Source organism: Pinus tabuliformis, chromosome 9 (assembly GCF_031772625.1).
Source record: "Pinus tabuliformis cultivar Carrire ecotype Pingquan chromosome 9, CPIR1, whole genome shotgun sequence".
Classification (NCBI taxonomy): domain Eukaryota; kingdom Viridiplantae; phylum Streptophyta; class Pinopsida; order Pinales; family Pinaceae; genus Pinus; species Pinus tabuliformis.
Genome location: NC_142307.1, coordinates 1,708,688,110 through 1,708,696,034, shown reverse-complemented (window position 1 = coordinate 1,708,696,034; position 7,925 = coordinate 1,708,688,110).

The window sequence follows — 7,925 nt, the reverse complement described above, 5'->3', positions numbered from 1 at the left end:
TGGGTCGCTGCCCCTCCAAAATGGGCCTCTCACCTCGACGGGACAGCCCGGTCAAAAAATATATGTCTGTGGCATCAAACTCGATATCCCGGCCTCGGATGATGAATTTCCCATCTGTGGGATTCCAAGCCCGAATCAGTAGCTCCAGCAAGTCAGGTTGTGATCGCAGATGCGGAGTTAGGAAGAATTTGAGCAATCCGCATGCTCGTAATACGTTTTAGCACCCCACATCAGCGAAAGCTTCTATATCGTTGTCATCATGCGTCCGCTCCTGCCAAACAAATGCCATTGTCACCTACATGACGAAGAAAATTTGAATTAGCACTTCGTTTATCAAATTTCAACACGTCATTTGTAAAAAACATAAGTTCGCGTCGTCATCGCGTCTGTTTTAAAAACAGATGCGATGACGCGAGGTCTCTAGTTCATTTTTTCCGCGGTCATCGTGGAAGTACACCACTTTTCCACAATGACCAGAGCGCGCTATGTGTCAATTTTTTCAGTCATCGTGGACCCGAAGGCCATAGCCGCGATGACCGAGCGACGGAGCTTGGTTCAAAAACCTGCCCAAATTAACACATGCAACATTCAAAATGCATGAAAAAGGTATGGAATTGAAGCGTAGGACAAGGATTACTTACCTGGAACAAGTTTCGAGGTGAATGATGGACGATCAAAGCCGAATTTAGCTTGCCAAATTCGGTGCTCCAAAGTGCTCCACAGTGAAATGAATAGTAACTATGGTAAAAATGGTTGGATTAACCCCTTTTTATAGTAATTTTTGGAAATTAAAAATTATATTTTACAAATGTGGGTTTTTTCTCATTGTTTTGCCACATGGATAGTCAAAATATGGTTTTTACCTATGTTGTTATGTATATTGTTCATTTTATCTCGAATGGGTTTACGCGTGACGTTTTTTTGTGCAGAGCTACAAGTAGCGGAGTTATGACAGTCTCATATACACTTGATCCATAAAGTCGTCTTTAAGCTCTTTTTCGACTTGAAAAATGAAAAGATAGCTGAGTTTTCCTCTTGACTCGTTAAAAGAAACGAGAGGCGATCGCCTTTAAGCTCTTTTCTGACCGTTTAAACACAAAAAGATTGTCGGACTTTTGTCGTTTCAAGCTCGTTATCGGTTACGAAACGACGTGCTTCTAACCGCTTTTCTACTTTTTCGAGTCGAAGTCACTAGTTACGAAAATTACTCCTCGATCGTAATGATCAGGGGGTTCTTTCGAGTATCGTTTTATACTTTTCAGGCTCGAGAGACACAAATTTACGAAAAAGGACCCCCCTGGAGTTTTCTTTTCCGTGTCTTTTTCAAACTCTCTAAACATGAAAAAGACTCTGAGTTTTACCTATGTCGGACTCGTTAAACCCTGACGACATTGGACTCGTCACCATGATGAGACTCGAGCTTCTCCTCCCTAGGGCTCGTTAAACTATTACTAGGTTGGACTCAACAACAGGTTTATCATTGATTGTCTATGTCAGCTAGTCACTCTTGAACATCGACACTTTTTCTTCTTGTCGGGTTGGAACATCTATACATCATCATTTGTCCTTCCGCGGGTTTGGGTTATCATTCTAGCCTCATTCCATCCGATTCATGTCGTCTTCCACTTGTTCCTTATCTTGTGTCATTGATGGGGGAAACATTATGGCCCTCCTGCGACGAGTCGTCTCCTGTCGACATCAGCGCATTATCCAAGAGATTGATCTAGAGATCCCCTTTGGTACCTTAGAGCTTGCATGCCTCAATGGCAAGTTCTTCGCACCTGACGGTCGACTTTCATCATTGGTCATCGATTGGGTGATTCCACGAGTGTTCGACTTCAGCTCCTTCTTCACACTTCGTGGATTGTGCGAGACAATACCTTGAGAACCATTGGCATTATTGGTGGTTCTCTCGCGCTTGTTAACGGTTTTCATCATCGACCAGTAATCAAGCGATTTTCTATCATGCTCAACCTCAGCACATCTATTCGCATGTTAGAATCTGTATTATGATTAGATGGGTTCAAGACCCCGAACTCAGATTACATATGTTCGGGCTACATGGATTGGTTTATGATTACATGACTCATTGATGGATGGCTGCGACCATACCTGAGTCTTCATGGATGGCTACGACCATACCTTTATCATCATCATGGTCTCATTAGCTGGATGGTTGCGTCCATACCACAGACCTAGTTCGTATGTCTTTTGGATGGTTGCACCCATACCTAAACTACATGTACTTCATTATCAGAGATATCAGTTGTACTTGCATGCAGGTTCTTCCAGATGGTGTTACAGCGCAGCCAATTTCGTAAATAATTTCACCCCTCCCTCTCTCTCGGGCTTCATACTTTAGGGGGCATCTGTTACACAGTAATTTGTCACTGCCTTCATCCCAATCTTCCTACTGTGTCATGTGTCCAAATTCATACATGCTCATGTTAGAAAAATGCTCTCTGATGTTGCCAAATGACCCACTTTTCCAAAGGTTTCTACCTCATCGCGTCTGTTGGCTAAATAAACGCGCTGAAGGGTGCTCCAAAATAGCCCAGAAGCGCTGCCATCGCGGAAGTACACCTAATTCGCGCGATGGCCTGATTTTATGTGCCAGCGTGACTGTCGCTTGTAATCTTCGGCAATGACCTGACTAGCTATGTTATTCAATAGCGATGTCAGCACGGAGGACCAGTTATGTGCCCGCGATGATCCAGATTGGGCGAATTTGTTCCAACAGTCGACCTTCCAGATGACTCCAGACCTGGTTGTTGGCCTAGTTTATGTCACCCTCCTTTCTCTGGCGTGGTTGTTCCGTCATTTGTGCTACCCTCCTTAGAGATAAGCTCATTCTTCCACCTTTCATGGAGACTCCTTCTCCTATTTAAACTCTCACCATTGCTATGTGCTGCTAGTTCTTAGTCTTGGGAATGGTTGCTGATAGTGTTGTTAGTATTTGTGAGTTTGCTAGATAGCTGGTGTGAGTGTGACAAGTGTGGTATTGTTGATAGCTTGAGGAAGGTTGTGAAGTGCCTTTAATCTTGTGTAAAACTTGTGAGTGAGAGAGACTTGTGTGTTCGGAGATCCATCTTCAAAGAGTGAATGCTTGAGGAACATGTTGGTTGGATCCCTCTGAGAAGGCTTGTGACGTCAAGACTTTGGTTGTAAGCTTACTCTTATTTCATTATTAATGCAATCAATGATGTTTTCCTATGTCTTGTATGTAATGTACTTGATAGCTCATGACTTCTTGACTTTGTGAGTAAATATATCATTGTTGTTCCGATTACGTGCTTTGTTGTATTTCCTTTGCATTGTTTCAAGTTGATTACTCATTAGGAGAAGGAAGGGAAGCTGGAGCAGCGCAACGGAACTCCATCGACCACCGGTTGAGGTAGGCCTCCAACTATGACTGTTTAGGGAAAGTTATTGTTGATCTGTCCTTGTTTGTGACTAGACCCACTCTAGGGCTAGAGGGGTTTCCTCCGTCCGCAAAGGGAATACTTTCCTGCATCACAATCCCAACCCCACCTTCCACCCTAAGTTGTAACTTACTTTTAATACAAATATTATTTTTTGAAAAAATAATAAATAAACATTAGGATTCCTATAACAAGTAAGCGTAATTCATGAATACTACTCTAAAGATTACCATAAAAGCAATCCAACTAGGTAGCACAAAATCAAATTTTCTATTTTTTTACCATTTACTGCTCTTGCATAATAAAATATATAATTACACATTTATTTCATCAAAATATATAAATACATGTTCATTTTCAACAAAAAGGTTTGAAGCCTCCCCGATGGGGGTGACGCATCAATGGATACACAAATGGATAGGTTGGTGTATGATGCACGCCTAACATCCACACACTCAAGGCCAAATGTTTAAGTTTCATTATGGTGGTAGGCACAGGTGTCAAGGCCTGGTATGCAGACTCTCCATTCGTGGGCGTCGGTATTATAAACCATGTATCCCTTGAGGTTCCACACAGTGAGTTATAGTGGGTGATGAAGGTTTGGCATATTGTGTATTGGAGGGTCGAGATCTGGAGTGCCCAACAGTATGCATAGCTCTGGGCTGGAAAGGGGGAGGAGGAATGGTTTGAGTTGGCCTGCGGCATACCTCCTCTCTTGGTCGGCCCGTGGGATCCTAGTACGTTGCTAACAATCGAGTATAAGCTCTGCGACTGAAGTGCTTGTCTCCTCTTCTTTGGTTTCTTGTCTTGGGGAGAGGATTGGCTTAGTCATGGCTCTCTTTCTGCCAGGAATTGGGAGAGGGGCAACCTCAAAATAACTCCGGGGGTGTTGACATTCTGGTGCTCAGTCTCTTGGTCTTTGTCTGCTCCCCAGGGTCAAAGTTTCGAGCAACTCTTACTGCTCTCCTCTGGAGCAAGGTCTGTGTGCAAAGGTTGGGAGGCAGCATAAAAGACAGCAGGCGCTTGATAGCTTGTGTCCTTGGTTTCGCAACTTCTGGTATCGGTTTTCCCTTTCCCCTGCCTATTCCTATTTGGTTTTTCTTTCCTTTGAGTTCCCTTTTCAAGTTCAGCGAACAGCCTTGGGGGCTCAGGCCTGTGCACACGATTCAGGTTACTCATTTTTCGTTTTGATAGTATGCCACATCATAGGGGTCATCCGTAGCATGGGGGAGGGGCTTCTCACCCTAGAGGTCATCAAGCTAATAATTCTTACAACCATTCCTCTTTAGATACAAGTCGGGACTATGTAGCAGCAGTGAACAGTTCACCGGCCCGCTCCCCAAGACGAATTGTTTCTCCAACCACCCTGGACTCAATCACTAATCAACTACACCATATACAATTGAATATTAGCATTATGAGGGACCAGTGCAACGAGGACCAGAATGAGCTAGTGGCCTACATCAATGATGTGCAACATGTTCAAATTGAAATCTTGGAAAATTTGGAAAGTATGCGTCACCACCATTGCCACACCAATGAGCATCTTCGCTCCCTAGAGGCGCAAGTCGAGCACATTGACTTCCATATGCATGAATGGGTTTCCATCTTTGTTCCACCCCTGATTTTCCACCAAACCAACCTCCTTGAGAGATGTCTTTTCTTGGTTATGTATTCGAGTTTTGATGTTAGTATGGTATGGCCTTTAGGCCTAACGGAAATAAATGTAAATGGTGATTGTAATCAGCTTCTCCCTGGCTCTCAAGTGCCAAAGCCTGGTTGGCATATTAGGACAATGTCATGGGAGAAGAATTTTGTACTCAAGTTTCCTCTTATGATATAATGCAGACTTTTTGACCGACAAAATTAAAAAAAAAAAAACAAAAAGGTTTAAAGTCATTACATCAAATCTCATCATGTCACTTACGGGAATTAAACCAACCTAAGAGGATCCCAATCATTCCTCACAACCACTAGAAACCGGCATAGATCCATCTTAACTATGGATCTATCAAGTACCGAGAGGAATCAAATCTCTCGACGTGCAAATCTATTTTTTGAGTGCAAAACTTGAGGAAAGGAATAGGATAGGAAGATGATTGCATTCCATTTCAAGAGAGTTATTCCATTGGTTTTGCAAGTGCAAGAGACTCGTCATATAGGCGCTATGAGTTTCATTGAATTTTTCTAACTCTATTAGCTTAGCAGTAGTGGCCATCAAGGCTGTGTTGTTTCATTGATTTGTTTCTTCACGACTATATCCATTTCTACATTGAGAAAACTAGGGGACTAATTAGTTGCAAAGTGAAACTAAACAATACTCGTATTAAAACTAGAGTGTCTTTAACCTAAGACCAGAATTACATGAGTGTATCTATGAGATGAAATCAAATTAATTCAAATCACTTAAATCCATTAAAAGGAGCCAAAGTACAAAAAAGACCCAAGTAATTGATTTCCCAAAACCCTCTGGCCTTACACTTGAATGAAGGAAAGGTAGCCCACAAACCAACAAATGCCCACTTCCTCTATCTATTTCAATGATACACCACCGTGCTTAGAGATATGTCAAATCTAGATAGAACCATACACAGAAGAAAACATCCATAATCTTAAATAGCTTCAGGATGCCTCCACCACATAAATTACCCATTCATGAAGTTAAGAAGGGGAATGGGCTACCCACACCAAGTCCTTATTCATATGATGTCGCTAGATATTTTCTTGGGTAATGTGCCTCTTGGGCCTTGGATTAATGTTTGAAATCATATCTAAGAAATTTGGAATGTGCCTACAACCTCATGTTTTTATTAGGGTCTCAGGTTCAAGGTTGGTTGCTATTTTAGATCAATGATTAGCTTTTGAATTCAACTTCATTTTGACAAAATATGTTTACAAATTGTGGATATGAATATGATTGACCGAAGTGAAGGATTTGTTGTTTAATAATTTGATTAACAATAAAGTCTTTAGTAACTAATATGAATTAAATATTTTCACTTTGGCTAATAAAGGTCCTAACGAAAGCCAATATGCTACTTCAACAATGTTCTTAGATGTCCTTCCTGAACCCTAGTCAAATTGGTTCTTCTTGGATCTTCGATTATTCCATCCTCATAAATGTTATTTCTTTCCCAAAAAACAAATATAAAAATAAAAACAAATACATAACCATTTCTATAACAAGTATAGTTGATGAACAATACTCCAAAGACTTTCCCACAAAAGCAAGTCCAATTAGCAAGTAGGAAATTAAGTTTTCAAATTTTTTTAACAATTTTATTTTTATTGTTATAGTAATAATAATAATAATTTAATTTTAAGATCATAACCAAGCTAGATACCAAATTGTTGTATGAATTTTCTTGTGTAGGACAAAAGAGTCTAAGCACAATGATTTGACTTCTAAAGCACAGTGATTTGACTTCTAAAGCCTATGGAGATGTAAGTACTCTAGCAAATTCTAGATTTGAATATATGAATATTTATAATTTATTGCTTTGCATAATTTAAATTTAAATTTTATATTAATTTTTAATTTTTTTTTATCTTTAAATTTAATTTACACTTACTCATCACCATTATTTATTATTTAAGGAAAAGCACATCACATTATTAATAAATGATAATAATAATAATAGTCCACTTTATTAATTTACTAAATACCTTAAATTCAACATAAATAACTAAAAATATATATATACAATAATGACTGCAATTTGATCATTCTAGCTAAGAGATTGATCAACATTTCCTTCTCCTTCTCCTCAGAAATGAACTAGAATACCTGAAATAATTTCATGACTTGAAAAAAAATAAACTAGGATGCCTGAAGATTCTACCCAGTAATTGTTATGATTTAATGATTTTTTTTTGTTTATAACACTATTAATTTTATTTTATCTTTTAATATAATGTATATCAAAATCCAACATAACCAACTTAATTTCATATTTTTCTATCTGCAAAATATTCTAATTAAATGAAATCTTAAAAACATCAAAACTCTAAATTTATATTAACCGGGGAAAAAAATTAAATTATATAGTCTTCATTTTGTATAATATACCAACCTAACTCCAAAAAATTTATAATATCAAAGTATTTAAACAGCATAAATTCGTAACCATGAATGATACGGGAAGGAATATTAGGCAGAGAATGCAATTCTTTCACGTCTAATTATATTGTGCACAGATGACAATTCTTTCACGTTAAAACCCTTGACTCAATCTTGATATTGATATGTAATTTCAAAGCAATATATCACTTTTAAAAGGTCAACAAATCGCATAACAAATATATTTACATCGTAATTAATAATTATATATATATATATATATATATATTTATTAAGATATTAATATATATTAATCACATTACATTAATATTAATATAATTTTAATGTGGTTCACTTGAGGTAGTTTAAGTGGAAATGGGTGGAGATGGGATAGCCGTGGAATGAAGTCTTACATAACCGGAGATCTTAGGTTCCAATTTTAT